At 36.2% G+C, this 13,760-nt stretch overlaps 1 protein-coding gene across 2 annotated transcripts in view; it reads right to left on the minus strand.

The window, feature by feature from the left end:
• Positions 1-13,485, minus strand: part of LOC110311582 (casein kinase II subunit alpha'-interacting protein) — a 116,674-nt gene extending 103,189 nt beyond the window's left edge. For both annotated transcript variants that reach the window (XM_021184971.1, XM_021184970.1), the window contains exon 1: positions 13,283-13,485. The gene's annotated coding sequence lies outside the window, so the exon portion shown is untranslated. The remainder of the gene's footprint in view (positions 1-13,282) is intronic.
• Positions 13,486-13,760: the final 275 nt, after the last annotated feature.

The raw sequence follows: 13,760 nt of genomic DNA on the forward strand, positions 1-13,760 counted from the left end.
AAAGGAAAGGAAAGGAAAGGAAAGGAAAGGAAAGGAAAGGAAAGGAAAGGAAAGGAAAGGAAAGGAAAGGAAAGGAAAGGAAAGGAAAGGAAAGGAAAGACAAGGAAAGGAAAGGAAAGAAAAGAAAAGAAAAGAAAAGAAAAGAAAAGAAAAGAAAAGAAAAGAAAAGAAAAGAAAAGTTGTGGAGAAAGAAGCCAGCAGCCAGGCTATTCTTTTATTACTGCCCTTACCTACTTCTTCCTGGTGGAGTACTCAACAAACACTTTTCTGCTCTGGTCTACAATAAGTAGATTCATTCCCTCCCTTACCAAGTGCTACCACATCATCAACAATAGCTAGTTACAAAAATAAAATTGTATTAGTCTACCCTCTACCTCCGATTCAGCCATTGCCATGGGTGTACTTAATGTCTATGAACATGAATCATCAAAAATGGCCTGAACATTCTCAAATGACCAACTCCAATTACCTTTACTCCAATTCTACTTTCATCACCCACTTTAGGTCCAGCATCACCCAAAACTACTCTGCCTTTGGCATCTTTAACATTAATATCCTGCTCTCTGACCGCAACCCCCAGTCCTTCCAGCTCTCTTGCATATTTTAATCCCTTCCCATTTTAAACTCATTGGCAACATAGTCAGTGGTTACATGTGTGGGCTCTTAAATCAGGCTTCTTGGACCCACATTCTCAATCAGTCACTTCCGAACTGTGTAAACTTAGGCAAAGGCCTCAATTTCCTTGTCTAAAGAAAATGGAATTATACTTAGCCCAGTGGATACCCGAAACTTGCCTAGTATGCTAGCAATGGGGAAATAAGATCATCCAAGAGACAGAAAGAACACAGTGGGAGTGCAGCACACAGTAGATATTACCTATTGCTTATTCATGTATCCTCAGTTATTCATTTTTTTCTTTATTTCTTCCCCAGCTGGCCTAAAATCTGTGTCTTATTATTTTCACTTTCCCATATAACACATGATAAATTTAACCAAATATTTTCTCTGCCTGATGCCAAGACTTTTGTAAAATGATGGAAAATATTTCACTATAACAATTAACACAACCATAAATACTTTAATACTTTCTGAAGCAAGTGAAGTGTGCCTATAGCTCAAGAAAGAGCCTTTCACTTGCCAATTACCAACAACCCCGTTAAATAATAACCATGCATACTGCAGTCTTTCACCACAGTAGTCAAGCATCCTCTATTATCTGCTTTCTATGAAATGTTTAAAACTACACTGCTTCAAAACACTTTTCTGCATTGTTTCTATTCTTCTATCGTATTATTACAATCCTTCCTAAGATTTTTACCAGATCCTTCAATACACTTGCTAAGATTAGGGAGGGAACACAAATGGGAGCCTACAGGCAAAATCTTTAGATGTTTAAAAATTACAAATCAGTTTAGTGGATCCTTCTGAGTCAACTCAAGATGTGGAAACAGTGACTAGCTAGATTTATTTTCCTACAAGAGTGACATTTAGCCCCTAAATGACAAAAAAAATAAAACATAGAAAACAAGGAACTTTGAAACAATGGATACCAGCCAATAAATGCCAGTGCTTCTTGAAAGATGAGGTGTGCCATACAAATCTTTTAGAGTTCTGAGCTGAGAGAGTTCTCAGAGTGGAACTCGAGAAAGAATAACCCAGAGTCTCCCTGAGCTGAGGAATCCGAGCTTGAGTGTACAGGAGAATGTGCCTGCTCAAGTTAATGGGAAAATGTCAGAGGAGAGAGAAGCACGTTAAGAGTCAAAATGTCTGAATGTCTACAGAGGTTTTCCTCAAACACTACACAGAGAAAAATGTGAACAAGTATGAGGAAACTACCCAAAGCATGGAGAAAGCCTGGGAACATGGCTGACACTAACTAAGGCAGAGTCAAGAAAGGGGACTTTCCTCATTAGGCAGATTAAGGATTCTACTCACTGGTAATGAAGTGAGATGCTCAGGAAAAATTGTTCTCAGTAATGAAGAAAATTAACCCTAGAATGGGTTATATAACCTTGGAACAATCCATAAAAGGAAAAACTAGACCAACAACTCCTAAGTCACTTACATAAACCCTGGAGGGAAGTTCATGAATAATTAGAGGGATACGATTCTTCTTGTGAACTAGAATGGTAAATTCCCACTAATGCCATCCAGTCAAACCATGTTGGTGAAACCTACCAACACTCAAGAACTATGCCAACAATGAGGAAAACAGTAAATAAAATAGCACTACGTTAGAATGAATAGTTTACATTAGAATTATCACAGACCAATAAAATATTTTTAATTAAACTGTAAACTGGAGGTGAGAAAGTTTAAAAATATTAGACTTAAATCTAATTTATAAGGATGAACTATATTTATCAGTAATATCATATCAGTGATATCATTTATTATAAATGATATTATCAGTATATGAAACATTTCAGAAAAATGTTAGCAAATTGACATTATAACTAAGAAAATGTTAAAAATTAAAGAAAAAATTCAATATACAAATTATACAGTATAAATTAATAGTGGGAAGTATTTAGCAACCTGAACACAAATGTGTGAAAAGATATTTGTGAAACACCTCAAGCAACACTAGACTACACATTCNTTTCAAAAGCAGGGTGTTTGCCAAAACAAACCACTGTCTAGCCATAAAACAAGTCTCCATAACTCATAAAAAGTACTTTATTTGACACAGTGGAAATAAATTAGAAATTAATAAAGCTATCTGGAAAATCTTCAATTACTTAAAATATTACATTTGTTTAAGTAAACCATGGGTTTTAAAAAAATGAAGAAAATTAGAAAAATGTTTTAAGGACCAACATGGTAGAAGGTCCATGCCAATCACAAAGTCATAGGNTTGCCTTGTGNGTAGAGATGTCTGAACTCAGAGATTCTTCATCATTACTCAGCTCAATCAGATTCCCTGAAATAGATGCAGATGTGGCAAAGAGAGCAGCGAGGCCATTTTAAAGTCTAGCCCTCAGCAAATGCTCTATTTTTCTGGACCTCAGAACAGCTCAGGCATTCATAGGCTCAACTCACTCCTGTCAGGAAACAACCTCCTTTCATTCTCTGAACTCATGTCTGTTCCTGTTGCATTTTTGGAAACTATAATTTACACTTGCTCTACCCTCATTTGACTCTCCACCTTGACCATCCACTATCTACCAAAATCATTCCACATAAGGCACCAATGCCCTCCTTATTTCAGTCATAATGACTCAAGAAGCATCTTGGCTTTGCCAACTTTCATGCCCATAGTGTGGTCATTCCCTGTTCACATCTTGCCCTACTTAGGCATTCGCCATAGCCCGCGTTCCGATCCCTGTCCTGTTTATTCTCCCTAAGAGCAGTTGGCTTTCTGCAGTTGATGGGATATTAATGAACCAGCACTTCCATTCCATCTCTGATTTCAGAATATGTATATATATGGAACTTGAGAATGTACTCATGCAATACAGTGTGTGTGTGTGTGTGTGTGTGTGTGTGTGTGTGTGAGTGTGATGGGGTGGAGGGTGGAGGTGGTATGAACAAGCAGTCAAATGAATGTATGTTTGTTCAGTAGACAGTCTTTCCAGAATAAATATATTTGTAGGGCTTAGACAGTAGGGAACAAAATGTTGACCTTAACTAATTTAAGTAATTTCTCCAAAATAATGCCCAACAGTAGTGAGAGGAAACTTATCGAGCCCACCTCTAGCAGGAAGACAGGGTATCAAATGAGAGGGGGACATTCCACAGTCACAACTCTGACCCATACAGGGATGGAAACGGAGAGGAGCCTGAGGAAAAGAAGAAGGTCTAGCGACAGGCCCAAAGTGTGATCCAGCTCATGGGGAGGTCCCAAGGCCTGACACTATTACTGAGGCTATGGAGCACTCACAAAAAGGGACCTAGTAGCAGCACTCTGGAAGACCCAACAAGAGTCAGATCCGGATATTTGCACCCAACCTATGGAAAGAAGCAGCTGGCCCCTTTTTAATTAGGGAAGGCTGAAAGAAGCTGAGAAGGGCGATCCTGAAGGAGGACCAGCAGTCTCATTTAATCTAGACCCCGGAGGACTCTCAAACACTGGACCACCAAACAGGCAACAAACAGCAGCTGATATGAGGTCCCCAACACACATACAACAGAAGACTTCTGGGTCTATGTTCATTCAGAGATAATGTCCCTAACCCTCAAGAGACTGGAAACACCAGGGAGTTTAGAGGTCAGGTGGGGTGGAGGTGGGGACACCCATGTGGAGACAGGGGTTTGGGGAGGAGGTATGGGATGTGGAACAGTGAGAAGGTGGACAGAAGTGGGGACGGGATTAAATATGGAGTGTAAAAAATAAACTAAATAAACTAATTTAATTAATTAAAATAGATATAGTTTCTATACAAATGATACAGGTGATATATCTTAAGAAACAGAATAAAGACACTTCATTGTCTCAGACAACAAATAGTACAGAATTTTTCAGAAAGATCTTGAGAGGAAATTACCCTGAAGGAGAGTTTTCAGGGCTAGTAGAATTTCTTCTGAATTTCTAAATAAGTTTATGATGTGTCCTTTTTATATATATAGTCAGTGTGACATTGGACAAAGACCAATAAAATGTTCAGCAGAAGACTACAAGGTTGAATCTCACCTGTAAATATGTGTAGAACTTGAGAATGGATTCATGCAGTCTGCTTTCCCATTCACAAACATAAGATTAGTCTATGGCCCAATAATTTGTTAAAAAATAAATCTAACAAATTATAAAGTTTCAAAATCTTTCATGTCTCTTTAAAATCTCAGAAGTATATTTTGTATAATAGTATCATCCCTTCTGTGTAACATACATACTCAAATATAAAATCAATTTTCATTACCCAAGAAAGGCACTCAAAAGAAAAAAAAAAGTTAAGTTAAAGTCATTTCTTCCCAAGGGTGCTTTCTTAATCCCTTTGTCTTGAATGGTAGTTCACATATCAGCTGAAGCCATTACTACATAAATTATGCCAACATTACCTTCATCTGTGTTAGGTTTAAAAGTGCATTTTCATAGATAGCCAGCTAAAGAAAGCATTGATGTAACTGAAGTAATAAAACTATAAAATGATAGAAAATTGGCATATATCTCGAGTTTATTCTTGGAGCCTAACTACAGAAGACCAACTGTTGGATTCATTGCAAGGAAGGGCATACTAAACACAATGTGATAAATTGTCATACTGTGGAGATTAACAAAGACAGAGAAGAGCTTAATGCTACGAAAACAGGTACTCAGGGTTTGGTATAAAACTTCCAGGAAAAGTGTCCAATAGTTCCAAAGAGATGATGGGCTCAAACAAAAACGAGCCCCTGCAAAGGATGGTACCACTGAAGAAAACTTAACAATGTCTCACAGAATAACAAGCTTTAAAAGTAGTCTGCATTTTAAATGAACTCAGTGCTTACTAAAATAAGGGGTTAATGTTTTCATAATCAATCAATTAACCCTGTGATGAAAAAGTTAGAAAACATTTAATGCAGCTTTCTCTTGGATATAAGGGATTAGTACATAGCCTTTAACATCGGAAATGACTGTTATTACATAATTTTCATTACCTAGTGTATTTTGTCATGTAATATTTATCAAAATAACTAGCTGTACCAAACTACATCTTGGTAAGTTACCTCTGATCACGTCTATCACCAAGTGAGGGATGAGATTCAGGTTAATCATTTTGTTGTTTACTTTTACCTGAGTCTGAATTTTCTTCAATTAACAGAATAATGTTGACAAAATATGCAAAGTAAACGTATTTGAAGTCATCAGTCTACTTCAATCGGTTTGACTGAAGAACTATGTATTTATCTAACAAGTTGTAGTTCCCCTATATGATTATTTATAGTGTTGTGATAAAATACTATGAATTAAGATTTGGTTGGTTGGCTAGCTGGTTGGCTGGTTGGTTGGTTGGTTGGTTGTCTGCTGGTTGGTTGGTTGTTGGTAGATTGGTTGGTTGTGGGTTCCCCAATTTGAGTGGAACTTGGGAGCATGTGATGTCTTAGCCTCAACCTGCACATGCAGGAGCCTTTCCTCACCATCTGTTTATAAGAAAGTTCTTACACAAGAAAAATACAAAAGGGTTTTTGGGAAATTTTTAAAGTGGTTTATTTTTAAAACCAAGTTAGATAGTCTCACTTCTCATTCAATGTCTGTGATGTCAAATATTTTTGTCTTATTATATAATAGCAAATGTCATGGTATGTTTCTAATGGTTGTTTACCCTCTACATGAAATAGAAAAGCAAATGTGAGTATTTTCCACCATTCCTTCTGGCTCCGTGCACACACCCTCTGAGCTTTAATTGTCCTTTTGAAGTCTAAGTGTAGTAGGCAATCCTCTGGTCACTGATACCATTTTGAAGCTGTCTGACCCATTATTGCATAAAGATGAGTGTTTCACTTAATAAAGCCTTACAGTAACACAATTTGTTACACTATAATTAAAGATGGACACATCTGTTCCATTTTAATTCAAACCCCTTTGAACATAATTACATAAAGCTGCAAGAAAAGAAATTCTCAGTCTTAGAAATTTGCAATAGAAAAAAAAATCCATTCTGTCCACAGAATCTACATGGTCAAAGGACAATTTGTAAAATGAAGTCAAATAGATGGCTCTCCCTTTGTATCAAAGCATTCAGTAGAGCTAAAAAAGCCACACATTAAAGTAGTCTCCTCTGAAAGCCACAGTTAGTAAGGAAAAGGAGGGGAAGGACAGTCATAAAGTATTGCTATTCAATCCTTGTGATGAAGCTCTATCTTTCTATGTTCTCTTGACCCATAGATATGTTTTTGTAAAAACATAGAACAAACACTAAAAAGAAAAGAAAATAGAAGATACTCTGCCTCCACGTGTTACTTGAATTTTCCTAATGAGCTTCATGTTATGCTGATACTTTATAGAGGGTTTGCAAAACAGTAATACATCTTCTTGCGAGAGCCTGCCCATTACATCCACACTATTTTGTTGTTTAATAAGATCTCATATGAAATTAAAGGAAAAAAAAGAGGTAAAGGAAACCCCATTGCAAAACGAATTCTAAAAATTGCAATAGCAGGCATTGGATGGAAAGCCATGAACACAAACACCCCTAAAATATAGGCCGTTACTCTGTTTTATTTACATCTCTGTATCCTGAAGGTGGCTTAATGAGGAGATGCAATCAGCGATAGCCAAGCCGTGAGAACTTGAGTGAATGGGTGGCAGTTAGATTTATATAAATATTTGCAGAGCCTGAGAAGAGCAGATGCTCCTCTAATCCAGACAATGTGTGCACACTTGATTTTAAAATATAATACAACAGTAGAAAGCCAAAACATAATTAATCAGAGGAAATGCTTTAATCAGCATCTTCTAAATCGTTAAGCACTGCTGAAAAGATTAGAGAAACATATGTGAAATTAGAATATAATATTTTGAAAGAAAATCAGAATTAGTCTTATTCTGATTTTTTTTAATTTCAGATATGGTTAGAGCGTGAAATTAATATGCATTACAAATTCCTGCCAACCAGTGAGATTTGCTGGGTTTGAGGTACTAAATAAATCACCTAAGTCTTACTGTATAATTTACAATGTGAGTAATGATATCTCTCTCCATTATTAATGTATTATGGGAAATGTGTGTGCTTGCCCTTATTTCTGATGAAACTGACGGCTATCTTTCCAATAGAATGAGGGACAACATGTTTAAATAAGTACTGATTTCACACTAATAGGCTGCATGTATACTTGCAAAAATCTATAGATTTTATGTTAAAATATTTGCATGTTAAATATTAATATAGTGAATCCATGTAGATATTCAGTTTGTTATATATAAAGCAAAACAAATAGGATTAGCTTTGAATGCTGGGCTCATCTCTTCTGCACTCTGAGCTAATGTTTTCTGCCCAGTGCTGATGACCTCTTCAATAGGATCCCATAATCACTGCTAAAGCTCAGGGGATAAACAAAGGTTTGAAAACAATGTCTCAACAAAATGAAAGCACGTGCCTTCATTGAAAGTTCAAAACTTTAAATACTTAATCTCAAAGCACTTATTCTTTCCATAAATGGAAGTTTGCTGGTGGTGAAAATTATTTCATATGTCTTAATAGAATATAATTTTAAAGGAATATGCTTCAAAAGAATGGAGACCCTGTGGGTGAGGCTCTGTTAATCCCAAGAATACCTTCAAGTACAACTTGACCTTGGGTGTGACTCCTATCCAAAATGAAAATCGGTAGCTACTAAAATTCTTCCACAGAATTTGAGCAAAAACCATAAAATCTTCAAAGGTTAGTCAATCCTACAAAAACCTTGCAGAGATTATCCATATTGAAATACCAGAAGACAGGATTTTAAGATATGTGCCATCCTGTAAAGAAATGTAGAAAAAAAAAATAGAAAATTGATTGACCTGGGAGAGCTCTTCGAAAATCTATGTTGGGACAACAAAGCAGCCACATAGCTGCTTATGTTCACTGAAAAGAAACAATAGCCTATCATTACTAATGTATCAAAAAAAAAAAAAAAAACAGGATACACACAAACTTCATTTAAATAAAAACACCTTGAAAAACAAAAAATAACATATTAGTATTAGTAATCTGAGATTGATATATTAGATCATTTAGATTTAACAATATCAAATTATTTATAAGGTTTCATACAAAACCCTGCTTGACAAAATATAAAAGCTTAAAGCTGGAAAGATAGCTCAATTCTCAAAGTACTTGTGACAAATACATGAAGGCCTGAATTTGGATCCCCTGGAAAATAGCTACCCACTCACACATACACACATCATCATCACTACCATCATCATCGTCATCTTCATCATCACCATCATCGTCGTCATCTTCATCATCACCACCTCCATCACCACCAACATCACCATCACCATCACCATCACCATCACCATCACCATAGAAGCTGTGTAGGTGGAGACAGGAGGATCTCTAAAGATCATTGGCAGCCAATCTCATCAAATAGGGAGCTTCAGTCTAGTGACTGTCCCTCAAAAAGTGATGTGGAGTGTGACTGAGGAAGGCACCTGGTGTCAACCTCCTTTTTGCACACATATGTATGTGCATTCATGTGCCCATGCACTCATACATAAGAATACATACAAAAAGTGAACATGCACACACACAAAAGGAATAAGAAAAAATACATCAGTGTATGAGTGATTCTAAAGCAATACCGTTGTCTTCAAACACACCAAGCTTTATATGTTTAAATAAATGATCTTCTCAAATATATGATTTTTTCAGAGAATGAACATATCTTCAGACTGTTCTATTCTTATGAATAGAGTCAATGACATTATGTCTTCATACTTTGATGCTACTCTAAGTTTGGAAACAACTCAAGGTTGTCTCATTTCTATTCTGGGACAAAATTCTTTTACTTATCAAAGTGGAGCGAAAACATTAAGCATTTCTTGCATAGGGATAATAATAGTGACACAATGTGAATGAATGCCTACGGAACATCAAGAGGTCCACCTATTTGACAGTTTTTCAGTCTTATCATGTCCCATCTGACAATGGGGGAAAGAGGTGTTCATAGATGTCCCCCAAGTTGCCTTAGAGCCCCAAGAAGCACATGGAAAAAAAAGATGCAGACTCTGAAACCTCACCTTGTCAGTCACTGGACTAGTTTTCACTGAAGGATTCCGAGTTTTTGTTTATAAATCTTTCACAATTTCCATTATATGTTGATGATGGTCCATATCAGCATTTAACGTATATTTTAATACCTTGTTTTTAATAGAAAACAATCTGTCTAAGAAAAATTGCTCAATTATCTTCCTACATATATTCTACTTTAAAGTATTTTTTTAAATAAGAGTCTCAAGATAATTGGTTAGTTTTGTTAAACTAACCAATTGATAGACTTCTTAAATTTCATATAGATTCTCTAAAGTTAATTGAAAAGTAAGTATGCATCCATATAAACTTGCCACATGAGAAAGTCTATTTGTATAAGTTCCAGGGTATTTACAAAAGCCTCACCAAACCTGACACAATACACTAATTTTTCTAATCTAGCACATGTTGGTCCCAATGTGCTAATTATTAAAATGGTGAGGTCTTTAAAGTGTGTTTTTCTAACAGCTATAGATAGAAATTAGGTAAGACAAAGGCTCATATAAATATGTATGATTAAGCAGTGGGTTAAGACCACTAACCTTGAGCAGGGAAAGCTGCTCGAGCACAAAGTGTAGTGACACAAATGCTGTGGAAGTGACCAGTCACCACCTGATGGCTCAATGAGATGGAACCCATGGAAGTGGACACAAATGCCCATCGCTAACCAAGAAGCTACGGTCAAATGGTAACCACTTGCCAAGAAAAAAAAAATACTTTTCTCCAATGGAGTCTCACTGGGTATATAAACCATATTTAATGGTAGGCAGGCCCCACTCCAATCAGCAGATGGTTAACATAAAATGAACTCAATGGTCTTTTGTAGATTCTGTTTTAATATTTTGTTTGGGCATTTTTTTTAATCTTACTAGTCTTTGGCTTATTATATGTTATGGTTTTCCAATTTGTTTTGTTATTGGTTCTAGCATGTTTGTTTGTTTTTATTGTGTGTGTATGTATGATTCTCATGCTTTTTCCTCATTTTGAATATTCTAGTTTGTGCTTTCTTTGCCTGTTTTCTCAAAAGTGAAAGAAGATGCAGAGTTGAATGACTGGAGATGCGGGGCAGATTTGGGAGGAGTTCAGGGAAGGAAAACCATAATAAGAATATATTTTATGAGAAAAGATTAATTTTAATGAAAAAAAGAGAAAGTTAATGCAGTTACATATGTATTAATTCTTTTTTTGTTTGGTTTTTTTGTTTGTTTGTTTATTTTGGTTTTTCGAGACAGGGTTTCTTTGTGTAGCCCTGGCTGTCCTAGAACTCACTCTGTAGACCAGGCTGGCCTCGAACTCAGAAATCCACCTGCCTCTGCCTCCCAAATGCTGGACACCACCACTGCCCACCAGGCCAGTTACATAAATTCTTAAGGCTATTTCAGGGAAATGCAAATCAAAACAACCCTGAGATTCCACCTCACACCAGTCAGAATGGCTAAGATCAAAAATTCAGGTGACAGCAGATGCTGGCGAGGATGTGGAGAAAGAGGAACACTCCTCCATTTTTGGTGGGATTGTAAGCTGTTACAACCACTCTGGAAATCCGTTTGGTGGTTCCTCTGAAAATTGGACATAGTACTACCGGAGGATCCCGCAATACCTCTCCTGGGCATATATCCAGAAGATGTCCCAACCAGTAAGAAGGTCACATGCTCCACTATGTTCATAGCAGCCTTATTTTTAATAGCCAGATGCTGGAAAGAACCCAGATGCTCCTCAACAGAGGAATAGATATAGAAAATGTGGTACATTTACACAATGGAGTACTACTCAGCTATTAAAAAGAATGAATTTATGAAATTCTTAGGCAAATGGATGGATCTAGAAGATATCATCCTGAGTGACGTAACCCAGTCACCAAAGAATACACATGATATGCACTCACTGATAAGTGGATATTAACCCAGAAACTTAGAATACCCAAGATACAATTTGCAAAACAGTTAAGAAACTCTTAAGGCTATTTCTTAACCCTTAAAACTCAAGGAAATCACCAAAACCTAATCATACTCAGCCTAGTACCTGGTGCTTGGGTTTATATGAGATTAAAAACACTCCACAAATCCCAACTGGTTTCTTATCACAGTACCACTGAGACCATAGAGGAACATGATTACAAGGACAACATCTTGGTGCTTATGTGTCCTTCTGAAGAGTAAAAGAGTATTTTTTAATAGCTGCTATTCTTTGAGAATGATAGTCACTTGCCATAAATCACAAGTCATTTGATTTCTAGTAATCTCTAAATAGAAAACACACATTTTTAACAAAACCGAAGAAAATGGCTCACCTCAGAAGCAATATTAACTAATGTTTTCCCTCTTGGAAGTATCCTTTCTCCACCTTTTATCCCATTTAACCACACTCCTAAAGACTACCTCACATGACATTGCAGGCAATTAAGATTCTCTAAGTATTCAGAATACACATCTGTGTACCCATTTCTTTTGAAACAAGGAAATTACTTAGCTGTAATTCCTGAGTCTCAATGAGTTGTAATTACAATCCTAAACCTCTTGGACCCAAGTGCTTCCATGGCATATTTGAGATAAAATATTCTATCCAGCAAGTTGAGATCTAGTCAATGCTCTCACAAAAAGGAGAATGTATATCTAATTCTCCAGGCTCAATGTATACCTAAATGCATCTGCTTTATATTTCAAGACAGAAAATGGTGACTGCAGACAGTTGCAACAATGGCACAAAAAAAAAATCAAGGAGACAGGAAAAAAACTACTCCAATAGATTCTAAATAAAGTGTTTCTCTATGAAAATAGCCATAAGTTCTCACCCCCATAACTGGGACCTGTTCTGGTTGACATTCCTTTTAACCAAGAATTATATGGTTTGTCACTGTTCAAAGATTTACGGAGAATACTAAATCTATACTGAAAATAGTTTAAGTGGGGATGATTCAGAATTTTCTCCGGCATTTCTTCTCTGCCCTGGACATTATCATTACACATATATCAATTCCCACTGTATACTCTATATACAAAATGTATCAGAAATGGACACATTTTGTACATACTTTAAAGTCTTCCCTTAATCTCTATGGAGAATTGGTTCAAGGATTGTAATAGATTCAGAGTTCACAAATTCCAGAGTCTCTCATATAAAATAGTGCAGAATTTTAATATAAGCCACGTAGATCCTCTCATTTACATTAACCTATTTGTAGATTATGCATTATACCTCATAGAAAACAAGTGCTATGTTGATAGTAATGTTACAATACTGTTCAGCGAATAAAAATAAGAAAAGGTTTGTCTGTGTTTATTCAGAACACAAGCGTGTTTTTTTTTTCTTTTTTTGCAGATACCTTGGTTCATGTTTAGATAACACACTGATGTCATAGAAATATTACTGAATGTTAACAAATCCACTTTCACTCTACTGAATGAAAACTCTTTTAACCACAAAGAGAATCAAATAGAATTATTCCCTGTTATTTTTATATATTTAGATGTTTGCAAGTCAACCTGCCTTCAATATATTCAGGACCAAAATCGGAAGAAAAAACACACATATGTGAACATACACATATAAATAAAACGCTTCACAACAGAGACATAGTTAGTTTGGCACATTCTTGAAAAAAATCAGGCATGTTGTTGAAAACTTACCACCACGTTGTAGCTGCTGAATGGTTCTTTTCATCCCTTTAGCTGTGAGTGACCCCAGGATCTTCCTTTAATGTTCACTGATGGTGATGCTTGTGTCTGGGGTCCCCACTACCCCATTGCTTTTGTACTTGATGCCAAGGGAGTCTTCCTGTCCTACCCTCCCTGATGGTAGTTGAGGGTGGGGAGAGTGAGTAAGAGGCTGTTTCGACTACCACATCTATGTATACCTCACAATGGGAGAGGTGTTCCAGAATCTTGAGCGAGAAATTTAAATGTGTTTTTCTCATGGAAATAAAAACCTAAGTAACTGAATCTTCTCGGATAAGGAGTGACACAATTCAGTCAGGACATAGTATTTGGTAGATAAGTTAGGATAAACAATTTCAAATCACATCAGACTTATTGTTAGAAGAAATGTATATCTACCTTTAAAATAACTACAAGAATCATTTTTGAAATACATCTTATTACCTATTTA

Source organism: Mus caroli, chromosome 16 (genome assembly GCF_900094665.2).
Source record: "Mus caroli chromosome 16, CAROLI_EIJ_v1.1, whole genome shotgun sequence".
Taxonomy (NCBI): domain Eukaryota; kingdom Metazoa; phylum Chordata; class Mammalia; order Rodentia; family Muridae; genus Mus; species Mus caroli.